This window comes from Cervus elaphus, chromosome 4 (assembly GCF_910594005.1).
Source record: "Cervus elaphus chromosome 4, mCerEla1.1, whole genome shotgun sequence".
NCBI classification, from domain to species: domain Eukaryota; kingdom Metazoa; phylum Chordata; class Mammalia; order Artiodactyla; family Cervidae; genus Cervus; species Cervus elaphus.
The window spans coordinates 26,220,630-26,236,910 of NC_057818.1; the positions used below are offsets into that span (position 1 = coordinate 26,220,630).

General features: G+C 43.1%; 1 protein-coding gene and 1 non-coding gene across 6 annotated transcripts in view; one reads left to right on the plus strand and one right to left on the minus strand.

The window, feature by feature from the left end:
- The first annotated feature begins 591 nt into the window (after positions 1 to 591).
- Positions 592 to 16,281, plus strand: part of NLRC5 (NLR family CARD domain containing 5) — an 86,144-nt gene continuing 70,454 nt past the window's right edge. For all 5 annotated transcript variants that reach the window (XM_043898539.1, XM_043898538.1, XM_043898540.1 and 2 more), the window contains exon 1: positions 592 to 691. The gene's annotated coding sequence lies outside the window, so the exon portion shown is untranslated. The remainder of the gene's footprint in view (positions 692 to 16,281) is intronic.
- On the minus strand, positions 11,308 to 11,400 carry LOC122692950. Its single transcript, XR_006340761.1, has one exon. It is a non-coding gene; the product is annotated as a small nucleolar RNA SNORD116 (small nucleolar RNA).

Below are 16,281 nucleotides of genomic sequence, written 5' to 3' on the forward strand. Positions count from 1 at the left end.
TCCTGAAAGGGCAGTGGACCAGTGGCCATTCAGGACTGCTGCTGACCCCTCCTGGGGGCGCCTTCGCACCCTCTTACCGGTCCTCCAGTCCCCTTTGTCCCACCCACCCTCCCTCGTCTCTGCCTGTGACCCTTGTGTGAGTTGGGCAAGTTCCTTGACCTCTCTCCTAGATTCGTAGGTAGTGTTTAAGCACCCTCCAAGGATCAAGGATAATTGGTAAGACCAATTACGGTTGTTCTCTTCTCCCGTCCCTTCATCCTGGAGAGCACCGAGGGACAGGGGTCTGGACCCCTGGGGGCTGAGTCTCCTCCTCCTACACCACGAGCATCGCTTCCCACCCTGTCCCATCCCTCCTTATTCTCCAAGGAGGCAGGGAGAGCGGAACTCAGCCCGGGGTCTACCGGCGCACCCCGGGTGCGCCCACCCTCATCCCCGCGCCTCGGTTTCACATCCACGGAAGGGGCTTGCGCTCCCGCGCGTCCCTTGGTGCGGTCTCCGGGTGCCGTCCGCAGAGGCGGCGGAGCGCAGCAGGCACTGGGGTGGGTGTGGCGCCCCGCCCACCCCGCGCCCGGGCACCGAGAACCCACGTGATTTCCCGGCAGAGGCAGCCGGCTCCCAGAGCCCGCCGCCGGGCTGCTGCGCGCCTGCTTTCAGTTTCAAGCGGAGCGCAGCCAGGTCGGGAGCGCAGCCGGTGAGTACGCAGCGCTTCGCGGGGCGAGCGGCGCGGGGAGGTTGGGGTGCGAAGGCGGCGCGGCTGCTGGAGGACTCTGGAGCCCGGCGTTCCCACGGCCAGGTGGTGGCTGGCCAGGCAGATAGATGGTCAAGTATGGGAGGTCGGGCCGGCTGGACTGATGAACCGGTAAACAGCTTGGGGCGCCGGTGGGCAGGGCGGCTGAGCGCCTGCCGCCCTGGCGGAGTTTGGGGGACGAGTGGCGAGCCGCAGAGGAAAGCGAGTCCGGGTCACCCGGCTTGGGTTTCGGGACGCGGCTGCGCGCCTGCCCCCTCCCACTCCTCTCCACCTTCGCAGCGCTCCTGTCACCCCCTGGAGCTTCAACTTGTAATTGCCGGGTGAAGAATTCAGAAGTCCCGCTGCTCCTGGCGCGCAGTTCAGACTTTTTAGCCGAAAAAGCTTTTCGGGATAGACAATTCCAAACAGGTGCAGAAGTAGCCCTAGAATTTAGGTTGAGCTCTACGGATAATGCCTGTTTTGTTATGACCAAGCCCCGTGTAACCACCACGGTGGTTAGCTTCAACAAGCCAGCCCAGTTTCACCCCTGCCACATGTCATTTTGAAACAAATGGCAAACAGACATCACAGCACCTCAACCGAAAAATTTCACAACGTACTAAAAGACTTTTTAAACAGACGTAGCCCCCTCACCATCACTTTAAATTTTTTAACAGTAGTTCCTTCCTGTCAAATCTTCGCAGACTATTCTTGATGAATAGTTAACCTCAGAAGTAATAGGTGAATACACGGGTGGCTTTTTGTTTACATAGGTGCTGTTTCCTTACTTGCTTTTTGTGTTTTCAAGTCGTTTTCAGCTGTTTTCTCATGGAGGGGGCGGGAGGGGGACAAGATCTGGAGTTTGCTGGAATGGCCCTTCTGTGCCGTTTGCATCCATTTTAGAAGTTGGGGTTCTTATGTTTATTTTTTAAGAAGTTGGAGGTTCAGCAGACTTAAAGCAATTTGAAAACCAGTACTTCCCAGCCTCCCAGACCTGGGGATAGCAGAAGGTGGTATGTATCCAGAGCCAATACCTGGAGCCTCGTTTCTCCAGATTGCTTTTCTTTCTCTCTGAGAAGCTCTAAGCTCAGAAAAGCATGAGGTTCAGTCTCTTATCAGAGAACAGAAGGGGAGATAAAGCTGATGATTTCATGGTGCATGCAGGTTCCCCATCTAGGGTGCTTTTCTCAAAGCTTAATTGAAGATAGCACCCACTGGGCTGGTCATTGACTATGCCCACCTGCCTTGCCTGCAGAGCACAGCACCAGCTTGATTGGCACCTAGCATAGGAAGGAGACAAATCAGGGCTCTCAGCACCTTGAATTTGCTTGGTGGTGGTGGTGGTGGTGGTGGTGGTGGTGGTGGTGGTGGTGGTGGTGGTGGTGGTGGTGGTCAGTCGCTAAGTCATGTCCGACTCTTTATGACCCCACGGGCTGCAGCACACCAGGCTCCCCTGTCCTTCACTGTCTCCTGGAGTTTGCTCAAACTCATGTCCGTTGAGTCGGTGCTAACCATCTATCTAACCATCTCATCCTCTGTCGCCCCCTTCTCTTCCTGCCCTCAGTCTTTCTCAGCATCAGGGTCTTGTTTGATGACCATGTCTGTTGTATGTCTCAGAACCTCGGTCTCTCACCTGTAAAATAGGGATGATGATACGTCCCTCCAAGTGTGTTTTATGGGTTGATGGATGAGTATGCCCTGTTCATGGTCAGTTTCAAGGTACTGCACGAGGGTGAGGGGTGAGAGTCCTTAACGAAGGCAGACAAGCAGAAGGGAAAGTTCTTTGGAAGAGTCTGACGATGTGCTTGGCCGATGGATGTTTGTGGCACCGGTCCGTCTCCCTACACTCCCTACATACACCTACCTCCCCTCTGAGAAAATCCAGCCAAATTACTTAGGGTGTCTTCCTCTGTCTGTTATGGGTTGAATTGTGTCCCTGAGAAAGATAATGGTGAAGTTCTAAGCCCTCTATTTCAGAATGTGACTTTACTTTGAAAAAGAGATTGCAGCAGATGTAATTAATTAAGATGAGGTCATATGAGAGTAGGTGGGCCCTTAATTCAGTATGACTGGTGTCCTTATAAGAAGGAGGCTGGCAAAAAAAAAAAAAAGAAGGAGGCTGGCATAGAAGATAGAGATACGCAGGGGGAGAAGACAGCCGTGTGACACAGAGGCAGAGATTGGAATGAGACATGGACGAACTAAGGAAGTTCAAGAACTGCCCGAAACCACCAGAAGCCAAAATTGGCAAGGCAGAGCTCACGCCTTGAAGCTTCAGAGGGAGGGTGGCCCTGTCCGCACCTTGATTTCAGATTTCTGGCCTCCAGAACTATGTGAGTATAAACTTCTGTCATTTTAATTCACCCATTTTGTGATCCTTTGTTACAGCTGCGGCAAAGCTAGAAAACTAATTTGCCATCCCAGAATCTCTCCTCTGCTTTCCAGTTAAATACATATGCAACTACTTTATAAAGACTCTGTGCTTTCACTGCAAGGGGCATGGTTCAATCCCTGTCCGGGGAACTAAGATCCCACATGCCATGCGGCATGGCCAAAAAAAAAAAAAAAAAATGTTTGGAGGCATTCTAAAGATGTAAAGTACTGGTTTTCTTTACCGGATCTGTTTTTTGAGTGTTGGCTGGTAGCCCAAAGTCTTGACTGAAACTCAGTCTGCAAGGCAAACACCCAGTTGATTTGAATAGGAAAAAAAAAAGTGAAAAATTGATCAGGCTGGCAGTTGGTGCAAGGTGTCTGGAGAAGAGAAAGCTTTTGGTCCCTGAGACTACCCTGAAAGACCATGTTTCTGCCATCCACTCTCCTTAAAATGAGGTGGAAGTGGTGAGGCAGGCAAAAAACTTGGTTATATATTTGGGACTTGTTACCCATAAAGTAAGCATGATTATGTAACCCCCATGCCATCTGGGGTTTCCTAGATCCTTGAGAACTGGGTGAAATTGTCATGAAACCCCTTTATACCCCTTTGGGAAGCCCTAAGTATTCTCAGGCTCTCTGTGGGTCTGAAAGGTGAGGACAAATGTGAGCTTAGTTCTTCTGACCACCTCTGACCCCAGACTCTTCCGCTCTGCAGTCACCCTCTCTGCCTACTAGAGCAGGGCATGAAACCAGCAGGTTTCCTGGGGTGAAAAGATGGTGGGCCTGGGGAAACCTGAGTTCATTTGTTTACCCTACCAGTTTCCATTCCAGGTTCTCTGGGATGGGACTCGCACTACATCCTGTGAGTCACTCCAGAGTCTTCTGATAAATTCCCAGACACAGGAGTCTTTCCCAGAAAGGTTTTTAGCAGCCCTTTTGGCTGGGACGCCTCTGACATTTGGCAGAGGAGAATTTCAGTGAACTTGAGGGAATGTCAGTATTCACACTCAGGTGACCTCTCTTCTCAGTCTGATTTTCCTCCTTCGGGTCTTTTTTCTACATATGTACATTCCTTTTTTTATATATAATGAACTCATAAAAACCAAAATGGAATTACACGTTTTCAACTAAGTAACATAGAATTATGTATTGAAGGAAAATTAATGGCAACCCACTCCAGTATTCTTGCCTGGAAAATTCCATGGACAGAGGAGCCTGGTGGGCTACAGTCCGTGGGGTCGCAAAAGAGTCGGATACAACTTAGCAACAACAACAAAATGCTGTGATATCATTTTCAAAAAATATTTATTTATTTGGCTACAACAAGTCTTAATTGCAGCATGCAGGATCTTTAGTTGTGGCATGCGAACTCTTAGTTGTGACATGTGGGATCTAGTTCCGACTAGAGATCGAACCTGGGTCCCCTGCATTGGAAGCAGAGTCTTAGCCACTGGGCCACCAGGAAAGTCCGTGTGATATCATTTTTTAATTGTTCATTTATTTATTTTTTTGTATAGCAGAGTTTTATTAAAAAGGGACAGAGAAATCTTCTGACATAGACATCAGAAGCGGGGCGGAGAGTGCCCCCCTTGCTAGTATTAGCAAAGGAGTTATATACTTTTTAAATTAGTTATTACAATAAATCAAAAGATTGTCTCCAGGTTGTAAAGATCTTACTAGACCCACTCCCATAATTTACATTATAAGATAACAGGATTAGCCAGAAGGTTTTCAGGAAGGAGAAACTCCTCAAGCAGGATACATTGTTGTTATATAATCCTTAGTACAGAGTTTAAACTGAGTTGTTTGTTGTATAATTATCAGTTCCAGACTTAAAGAAAAAAATATTGCATGTAATTAATACTAAGGAATGGAGAGGTAAAAAAGATTTGTCCTTTCCTCCTCCTTGAGAATTCCGGACCCCTATCTCCAAGAACCCCAGATCCCTTTCTCCTCCTCGGGGATCCCGGACTTCTTATCAACCTGCATAGGAATGGACTCTCTCATTCCCCCCTTTTCTTTTAGGAGAATTATGTTGCCAAGGTAAAGGGGCATTGTTTTCATTCCATTAACTACTTCCTGCTATTGAGGGGTGTGGTCCCTAAACTGTTGAGGGAACATATTCTCCTAACCCTCATATGGAGGGTCTCTGATCCAGGGGCCTCAGGTAATAGTTGGAGGATGCTGTGGCACTCGTAGGAGCCTGGACGACCTTTTGTAACTTAAAAGCTTTCAGACGGTTAGAAACAAACTCCATTTTACAGTCACAGATATAAGGCAAAATAGTCATTAAACCAAGTTAAAACCTAATCAAAATTAAAAGTCATATTATGTCCATAGTTAAGGTACAGTATGTTATACCAGTCCATCTTAGGATTGCTAGACGTCATCACAGAGTTGAAGAAAGTCCTTTCCTTGAAGCAGAGAAACCCACCATGGGAAGTCTTCAATTGATGAGGAGGTTGAAAAGCTGAAAGCTTGTCCTAAAGATTCCGGACAAGCCCCCAAGATGATAACTTACAGTGAACGGTGTTGGATTCGTGATCTCCAAAGAAGACGACTTTGGGAACAGGGACCAGGCTTGATCATTCAAGAGCTTTTGTATAGCAGAGTTTTATTAAAGTGAAATGAGACAGAGAAAGCTTCTGACATAGACATCAGAAGGGGAATGGAGAATGCCCCAGTTGTTTAGTTTTTAGAGGCTAGTATTGATACATCCACATAGTAAAATAATATAAAACATACAAAAAAGTATGTAATGCAAAGTAAGACTCCCCCTCTCCCCTGTCTCCTGGGCACCTGATAACCCTTCCTGAAAACAATCGTTTATCAGATTCTTATGTCTCCTTTCATAGATAGTCTAGGTGGGCCTTTACAGACATATATATATATATATATATATATATATATATATATATCTGCGTGTGTATAGTGTTTGTGTATAAATCCCCTTCTCAGAAATGGTAGTATACTGTATATAGTATTTTTTATCTTGCTTTTTTTAATTAAAATTTTAAAAGTTGCTTATTTGTTTTTTGGCTGTGCTGGGTCTTCACTGCTGCTCGGGCCTTCTAGCTGCCGCGAGCAGGTGTGACTCTTTGTTGAGGTGTGTGGGCTTCCTATTGTGGTGGCTTCTCCGGCTGTGGAGCACGGGCGCAGTAGTTGTGGCACGTGGGCTTAGTTGCTCTCAGGATGTGAAGTCTTCCTGCACCAGGGATTGAACCCGTGTCCCCTGCGTTGACAGGTGGATTCTTGTCCACTGTGCCACCAGGGAAGTCGTATCTTGCCTTCTTTTTCATTGTAATTTGGAAATCTTTCCACATTAAAACAAACAAAAAAATTCTGCCTTTTTCCTTTCTAAGAGCTACATAGTATTTCACTGCTTGTTGTTCCTTAATTGATTTAACTATTGTTGGACATCTAGGTCTTTTCCCATCTCTTATTATTCTAATCAGCACTGTACCAAATATCCTTGTTCAGTCATCATTTTTACCCGTGTGAGAATCAATCTTTAGGGAAAACATCCAAGAGTGTATTTGCAAGGTCAAGGGGAAAATATGCAGTTTGGACTTTGATAAATCTGGCAAATTACCCTCCTTAAGTCTTGTACTGATTTTCACTCCCACCAGCCATGTGTGAGGGGGCCAGCTTCCCACCCCTCCCCAAAACATGTGTTATCAGATTTTCCATATTTGCAGATCTAGTAGACAAATAATGGTGTCTCAGTTTTTTTTTTTCAGTTCTCTTATGAATGGTTTGAGGCATATTTTCAAATATTTAAGGGTCACTTTTCACAAACTCTTCATATCCTTTGCCTCCTTTCCCATTGAGTTGTTGGTCTTTTTCCTATTGAGTTGTGAATGCACTTTACATATTAAGGAGATGTTTTGCTGAAAGTTTTGCTTTCAGGTTCAAAGGATTCATTAACAAATGACTCATCATACACGATAAACAAATTTCAGTATTTAATAGAGGATTAATTGACTTAATTTCAATATACAGTCATTAAAAGAAGAGAAATAAAAAAAAATAGGGAAAAGTAACAGCACAAACATCACCAAATTGGCCTGCCCAACATGTGGACTTAAACAGCATGCTGGGAAGTCCCTTGTTAACAGCAATCTGGAGTCCCAATTCGGAAAAGGTCCCAGATGGTGCGTCCACCCCACAAGTGAGACTTCAAATTGCAGTTTCGGGGGCTCCCGCTTTTAATCCCAGGCTATGAATTGATATCATCATCAGTTTGCAGGCACAAATTCAGCTCTTTTTTTACTTTCACCTTTTTACAATGCTCTTTGTTTCACCTTGTGAGTCATAAGATTTCGTTAGACCCCAGGGGGTTGGGCCAGACCCTTAGAGGTTCAAGAATTGCAAGACCCACTCCCTTTCTTATCTAAAGTTTCGCCTGACTCATGGTATCTAGGCAGATCAGAGGCAGGTCAGAGGCCCGCTCTCCTGAAGCCTGCACAAGACTTCCTTCCTCCATTTTACTTTCCCTAACAGGAAATTACCTATTTGTATTATGAATATACTATCATTTAAAAAAATATTTTATACTTTTTATTTTGTATTAGGGTATAGCCAATTAACAATGTTGTGATAGTTTCAAGTGAATAAGGAAGGGACTGAGCCATATACCTACATGTATTCATTCTCCCCCAAACGCCCTTCCCATCCAGGCTTCCACACAACATTCAGCAGAGTTCCCTATGCTCTACAGTAAGTATTCTCTCATCTTAAGTGGCTACATACTTGTCCAAAGAATGGTTGAACTGTATTTGTTAGACGTTTAGATTGGATCTTGTTTTTTCCTGCACACACGGACTGTTTCCTCTGTTTTATATTAAAAAAAAGAAAAGAAAAGAAACCACCCCAAAACAAGATGTGGCAGTTTAATTCTTTCCATAACCCTTACCAGAATTCTTCTCAGGGAAGGAATATTTCTGGAAAAATGCCTTGATGGGATTGGGGTGAGTGGGACCTGTGTGTGTAGAGGTCATCAGGGGTCAGCAGGTCAGCAGAGCTTGTGCGAGGGCTAGGGGTGCAAAATGTGCTCCTGAAGTGAAAGAAAGGAGAGAAGGGAGGATGAGGAGAAGGTGGCGGGGAGCTAGGCTAAACAGGAAGAAGACCCCCAGAAACTTCTTCGGGATAGGATGCCCAAAGTGCACTTGAACTAAGGTGATACACATGCTTCATGCGAGGTGGATGCTGACAACGGCCTAGCACCCGCTCCACTCTGCGGTCGTTAACTCAGCGCACATCTGCCTGGATTCTGCAATGTGCCAGGCTGTGTGCTAGGTACTGAGCTATAGGCAGAGACATGACAAGGCCCCAGCCAGGGAGCTGACGTGCCAGTGAAGCAGACAGCACCCAAGTACACGAAGATGTGCCGTAGACATCAGGTAACAGTGAGGGAAACTGGGCAACTGAGCTCCTTTCGCCTGTAATGTAACAGAACCTGAGTAGGAGCCCTCTGTCCAAGGAGATCTGCCTGTGTGGGAGCTGTAAGCTTCCCCAGGCCATGGTATTTCAGGGTGTCTGAGCCAGTTCATCTGTACTGGGAAAGATGGGGTTGCCCCAGCTGACTTCCAGCCCTGTGAACGTTCTGGTGACCAGAGGGCTGCTCACAGCCTGGACGGTTTCCTTCAGCTCTCTTTCCACTGTGGACTTGTAAAAGGATATGTGGACTTTATTTTTAATTTTGGTGTTGTGTTAAAATACACATAAAAATTTCCATCAACCATTTTAAATGTTTTAAAAAATTATTTATTTTTGGCTGTACTGTGTCTTCATCGCTACACAGGCTTCCTTTTGTTGTGGCAAGTGGGGGCTACTCTCTAGTTACAATGAATGGGCTTCTCATTGCAGTGGCTTCTCTTGTTGCAGAGCATGGGCTCTAGGGTGTACGGGCTTCAATAGCTGCAGCACATGGGGCTCAGTAGTTGTAGCTCGCAGGATCTAGAGCATGGGCTCAGTAGTTGTGGCAAATGGCTTCGTTGCTCCATGCATGTGGAATCCTCTCAGACTGGGATTCGAACCCAAGTCCCCTGCATTGGCAGACAGATACTTATCCACTGTGCCACCAGGGAGGTCTTCTGTCAACCGTTTATAAGTGCACAGTTCAGTGCTTTTAAGGACACTTATGTTGTGAATCCATCACCATCATCCATTCCCATAACTCTTTTCATCTTGTAAAACTGGAATCTTGTGTCCATTACCCACTAGCTCTTAATTCTGCCTTCCCCTCACCCCCTAGCAGCTGTCATTCTACTATCTGTATGGATTTGACTACTCTAAGTATCTCATGGGTGAAATCATACACTGTCTTTGGGGGACTGACATATCACTTAGCTTAGGTGTCCTCAAGGTTCATTTATCTTGCAACATGTTGCACAATTTCCTTCCTTTTAAAGGTTGAATAATACTCCATTGTATGTATAATCACATTTTTCTTATTCATTCATTCATTGACGGACACTTAGATTGCTTCCGTGTTTTACCTCTTATGACCAGTGCTGCTGTGAACTCAGGTATACAAATATCTCTTCAAGATCCTGCTTTTAATTCTCTTAAGTATATATCCAGGATCCAGGGTCATAGTATAGTTCTATTTTTGATTTTTTGAAGCACCTCCATACTGTTTTCCACAGCAGCTGTACTATTTTACTTTCCTACCAACAATGCACAAGGGTTCCAATTTCTCCACATCCTCCCCATCACTTTTTGTTTTCTGGGTTGTTTTTCATAGTTGCCATCCTAATGGATGCAAGGTGATATCTCATTGTAGTTTTGATTGTGTGTGTGTGTGTATGCTCAATTGCTCAGCTGTATCTGATTCTTTCATGGACCATGGACTGCAACCTGCCAGGCTTCTCTGTACATGAAATTTTCCAAGCAAGAATACTGGAGTGGGTTGCAATTTTCTGCTCCAGGGGATCTTTCAGACCCAGAGATTGAACCCACATCTCCTGTATCTCCTGCTTTGGCAGGCGGATTCTTTACCACTGAAGCCCATTTCCCTAACGATTAGTAGGGCTTCTCTGATGGCTCAGGGGTAAAGAATCTTCCTCCAATGTGGGAGATGTGGGTTTGACCCCTGGGTCGGGAAGATTCCCTGGAGAAGGAAATGGCTGCCCACTCCAGTATTCTTGCTTTGGAAATCCCATGGACAGAGGAGCCTGGCAGGCTACATTCCACAGGGTGGCAAAAGAGTCGAAAACAACTGAGCAACTACAACCTAGCAACAACAGCGATTAGTAACACTGAGTGCCTTTCCATGTGCTTGTTGGCCATTCATGTTTCTCTTTGGAGAAATATCTGGTCACATCCTTTGCCCATTTTTAAGCTGACTTCTTTGGTTTCTTGTCGAGTTACAGGAGTTCTGTCTGTATTCTGGTTATCAATCCCTTATCAGATATGTATTTTGCAGATATTCTCCTGTTCGGTGTGTTGCCTTTTTACTCTGTGGGTAGGATTTTTGATGTATGACTTAAAATTTTTTATGAAGTCCAAATTTTTCAGTTCTTTTGATGTCTGTGCCTTTGGTGCCATCTCCAAGAAATCATTGCCAAATCAAATGTCGCAGTGTTCATTCTATGTTTGCTTCTAAGAATTTATTATTTTAGGTCTTACACTTAGGGCCTTATCCATTTTGAGTTAGTTTTTATATATGGTATTAGGTCAGCGGCCAGCTTCATCCCTTCACATGTGGATATCCAGTTTTCCCAGAACCATTTGTTGAAAAGATTGTCCTTTTCCCCATTGAATGATCTTGGCATTCTTTCAAAAATAATTTGACTATATATGTGAGAGTGTATACTCCTTATTCTATTCCATTGGTCTGTATGTCTGCCTTTATGCCAATACCACACTGTTTTCATAACTGTAGCAAGTTTTGAAATCAGAAAATACGATTCCTCCAATTTTGTTCTTTTTTTCAGGATTGTTTTGACTATTTGGGGTCCTTTGAGATTGCGTATGAATTTTAGGATGGGTTTTTTTCTTTTAATCTTTACAAAAAAGAGGTCATTGGAATTTTGATAGAGATTGCATTGAATCTGTAGATCACTTTGGGGAATTTTGACATTTTAACAATTGTAAGATTTCCAATCCATGAACATGAGATGTGTTTCCATTTCTTTATGTCTTATTTAATGTCTTATTTTTTCAGCAATATTTTTTTTTCTTTTTTTTTTTTTCAACGTGCTGGACCTCAGTTTCGATGAGGAGACGGTAGTGAGTTCTCACTCATTTTGTTCAGATTTTCCAAGGAATGCATGAGAGGGTGTCGTCATCGATCTTTTTTCAGCAATATTTTGTAGTTACATTGTACAAATCTTTCACCTCCTTGGTTAAGTTAACTTCTGAGTATTGGGTTGGCCAAAAAGTTCATTCAGATTTTCCTGTAAGTTATTATGGAAAAACCTGAACAAGCTTTTTGGCCAACCCAATGTTTTATTTATTTTTGATGCCATTGTAAATGGAATTGTTTTGGTAATTTCCTTTTCAGATTACTCATCATCCATATTTAGAAACAACTGATCTGTTTGTGTTGACTTTGTATCTTGTTGCCTTGCTGAATTCATTTATTAGTTCTAACAAGTTTTTTTGTGGAATCTTTAGGGTTTTCTACATATAAGATCCTGTCATCGGCAAACAGATAATTTAACTTCTTCCTTTCCAATTTGGATGCCTTTTATTTCTTTTTCTTGCCTAATTCACCTGGCTAGAACTGCTAGTTCCGTGTTGTAAAGAAGTGATGAAAGCAAGCATCCTTACTTTGCTCCTGATCTTAGAGGAAGAGTTTTCAGTCTTTCACCATTGAGTATGATGTTTGCTATGTGTTTTTCATGTGTAACTTTTATTATGTGGAGGTAGTTTCCTTCTATTCCTTGTCTGTTGAGTATTTTTGTCATAAAAAGGTGTCTTTTGTGTTTAGTTAACTTTTTGTAGTGAAATGTTTAAATTCTTTCTTAATTTTCTTTTGAGTATATTCTATAGCTAGTTTCCTTGTGGTTAACATGAGGATTACATTTAACATCCAAATATAACATTCTAATTTGAGTATAGTGACTTCACTTCAGTAATATACAAAAACTTTGCTATTTTACAGCTCCATTCCCCCTGTTTTCTGTTGTTGGTGTCACAAAATTACATCTTTATACTTTATATGCCTCAAATATAAAATAGTAATTTTAAAAATGCATTAGTCAAGAGTTAGGGTCATGCTCCCCCGTGCGCACACCCGAGTCCTTTGTTTCATACTTAGGACTCGGGTAGTTAGGCTCGGAGGAGAATTGTAGAAAGGGTCTGCATAATTTTTGGAGGTCTTGAAAAAAAAAAAAATGCATTAGTCTCCTAGTGTTTGTGGAAAACAAGATTTGGAATTAAAAACCAATTACAGTAATACTAGCTTTTACACTAATAATTGTTTTTCTTTACATGTATACATAAATCCTGTAGAAAACAAAAAGTACAAACTATTGCTGCAATAATACTAGCTTTTATGATTGTCCGTATACTTACCTTTATTGATATCTTTATTTTTCATATGGCTTCAAGCTACTATCTAGTGTCTTTTCATTTCACTCTGAAGAGTACCTTGAGCATTTCTTGCTGGGCACACCATGAACTCCCTCAGCTTTTGTTTATCTGGAAATGTCTTGATTTCCCCCTTACTTTTGAAGGACAGTTTTGCCAGATATAGGATTTTTGGTTGACAGCTTTCCTTTTATCACTTTGAATGTATGGGCCTACTGTCCTCAGGTTTCTGAGGAGAAATTTGCAGATAATCATATTGAGGAGCCTGTGTATGTGATGATTCACTTCTCTCTTGCTGCTTTCAAGACTTGAACTTTACCTTTGAGATTTTGGTTTTTTTTTTTTTAATAATTTTATTTACTTTTGGATGTGCTGAGTCTTTGTTGGTGCATGAGCTTTTCTCTAGTTGTGGAGAGTGGAGGCTACTCTCTAGCTGCGCTGTGTGGCCTTATTTCATTGACTTCTCTTGTAGAGCATGGTCTTCAGGGCTTCAGCAGTTGTGGCACGCAAGATCAGTCTTGCAGTTTCCGGGCTCTGACGCACAGGCTCAGTAGTTGTGGTGCCAGGCTTAGTTGCTCTGCAGCATGTGGTATCTCCCCAGATCAGGGATTGAATCTGTGTCTTCTGCATTGGCAGGCAGATTCTTTACCACAAGGGCAACCAAGGAAGCCCCTCTCTTTTGTTTTTGAAAGTCTGCTTATAATGTGTTTTGATGTGGGTCTCTGAGTTAATTTCACTTGAAATTCATTGAGGTTTTTGAATGTTTATATTCAACTCTTCCATCAAATTTGAGAACTTTTCAGCCATTATTTCTTCAGTTTTTCTCCCTGTCCCTTTCTCTTCCTTCTTCTGGGGCTCCCACAGTACATGTGGTGGTCCACTTAATCACGTCTCACACATCCCTTAAACTCTGTTCCCTTTCTTCAGCCTTTTTCTGTTTCTCAGCCTTGATAATTTCCTTTCTTCTATCTTGAAGTTCCCTGATTCTTTCTTCTGCCTGCTCAAATCTGCCTTTGAATCCCTCTCTGAATTTTTCATTTTCAATATTACATTTTTTTCAGCTCCAGAATCTCTTCTTGGTTTCTTTTTAGGTTTTCTGTCTCTTTATTGATATTTACATTTTGTTCACACAACTTTTTTTTTACTTTCTTAGCTCTTTGGGACTCTTTAAGGCAGTTGTTTTAAAGTATTTGTCTAATATATCTGTCCTTAATTTTTTTCAGAGACGGAGTCTATTGAATATTTTTTTTCCTTTCAGTGGGCCATTGTTTCCTTTGTATGCTTTGTGATTTTGTTTTTGCTGTTGTTCTTGTTGAACACTGGACATTTGAATCTAATAATGTGTAAAATCTGGGAATCAGATTCTACCCCTCTCCAGGGTTGCTGGTTTTGGTTATTGGTTTGTTTGTTTATTTGTTTGTTTTTGTATTGTTGTAAACTGTTTCTGTGCCTAGGGTCAACCTGAGATGTAAACAATGTCTTCTTATGTCTTTTCTGAACCTTTTCTTAGGCATGTGCAGTCACTTTATAATTTTCCCCATATGTGTGGTTGTTTCTGAATGTCCTGGTCTTTAATGTCTGGCCCCCAAAAGGGGAAAAGCAGAATTGAAGGAAGAAACAAAGGCATTAACTGAAAGTTGCACAGTCGTGTCCAGCTCTTTATGACCCCATGGACTGTAGCCCTCCAGGCTCCTCTCTCCATGGAATTTTCCAGGCAATACTGGAGCGGGTTGCCATTCCCTTCTCCATGGGATCTTCCCAACCCAGGGATCAAACCTAGGTCTCCCGACTTGCGGGCAGATTCTTTACCACTGAGCCACCTTTAAATCTCCTGAAGGTCAGTTCAGCTGAGAAGAGGCTTGCAACATGGAGGGAGTGGGGTGTATCAACCATGGCTGCCGTTTCTGTCTGCGCCTCTGAGATCAGAAGCAGCAATCAACAGTTATGGCCCAAGTCTCCAATATCTGGAGGACAGGGTCCTCTTTACCCACCCTAGCTCCTGCAAGCTGTGTGCAAGTTGTTCCAGGAGCAGGAGCACAGCTGACTGCCACGAGTCTGAGGGGTAAGGGATAGGTACCTATTACTGTGTTAAGAGCTGAAATTGACCAAAATTAACCAAAATTTAAGAGTCCAGACTTGCAGTTGTAAGCTTTCAACAGACTCCAGAGTTCCAAAACAGTTATACCAGATTCTGCTCACACAATTTTTGTCTAAATGAGGAGACAGAATCCTAATGCTTCCTACTCTGCCATCTTCCCCAAATCCTCTCTTGAACCATTGTTTTTTATATGCATTCTTTTTTTTTTAATATTCTTTTCTGTTATGGTTTATCATAGGATACTGAATATAGTTCTTTGTGCTATACAGTAGGATCTTGTTGTTTATCCATTCTACACATAAAAGCTTACATCTGCTAACCCCAACCTCCCACTCTATCCCTCCTCCAGCCCCCTCCCCTTTGGCAACCAACAGTCTGATCTCTGTGTCCCTGAATGAACCATTATTTTAAAAGTTTGAGACCATGTTGCTAAATTTCTTTCCTAGAAGACTGTGTGGATACAGAGGCTGCAGGCAGCTATAAAACTGCTTGATTCCCCCAACATCCATCTTCTGAGGAGAGGCATGGAGCCCGTACCATCAGCAAAACCCAAACCCCCATTAACACCGTGCCTAAGAGATTACTTCTGCTCTTCATGCCAAATGGAGGGAAGACTCAAATCCTGGGGAACTTGTACTCTGAGGCATTCAGGTCTTGTCACAGCATCTTGTTTGAAGAGAGAAACAGCTTGCTGTTTTGCGTGTCTCACGATAGTCTTTTCCTTACGTTCTTGAAGGTGTCCTGTGCATTTTGCAGCCATAGAATTCTCTTCTTGAAGTGGAGAAGTCAAGCTTTGCCTCAGACTTACACAGCAGAGTCAGCCCGATGATGTTAGGTGGTGCGTGGACAAGGCACTCGTTGAATCATAAAGTGAGAGCAGCTGTACTCTTTCACTTCTCTCTGACCCTCCTGATTCCTCAAGAAGAAAGTCTCAGTTGACTGCTAATATCCGTAATGCCTCTCACACTGAGGACCACCTTTTCAACAACTGGAGGCCAGGTCTCAGCCCAGAGCCCCAGGGGGGCAGTTTCAGTACCGTTTCAGTGGGCATCATTTTAGTTTCATTTCCCTTGGGTTTCTTTGGAGGGGTTACCTTCCATGATACTAGAAAATCAAGTTCAAAGTGAAATGATTTCTAGAAAAAGTTTAAGGAAATGATATTCTAATTCTCGTATAAGGCAAAAATGTTCTCCAACATGGGTAAAAAAAAGTGTTGAAACTTGTATTCCTCTCCCTAAAGAGTTAAGACTGTGGGAAAATTCACATGATATATTTCTGAAAGGTTTAGAACTTTTCAAGTGAGTGCAGATTATATTTTATAGCAGAAAAATAATCAAATGAGTGCAGATTTTATTTTATGGTAGAAAAATAATCAAGAGCTATGGAAATGATTATTTTGTTCAGAAAGAAGGTCATTGGTTGAAAGCAGTGTGGTGCTTCAGTTAGGAAAGTGCCTCTGAGTTCAGTGGAGGGGTTTAAAAAAAAAAACACTTTTTTAAAATTTTTGGCCGTGCTGGGTCTTTGCTGCTATGTGAGGGCTTTC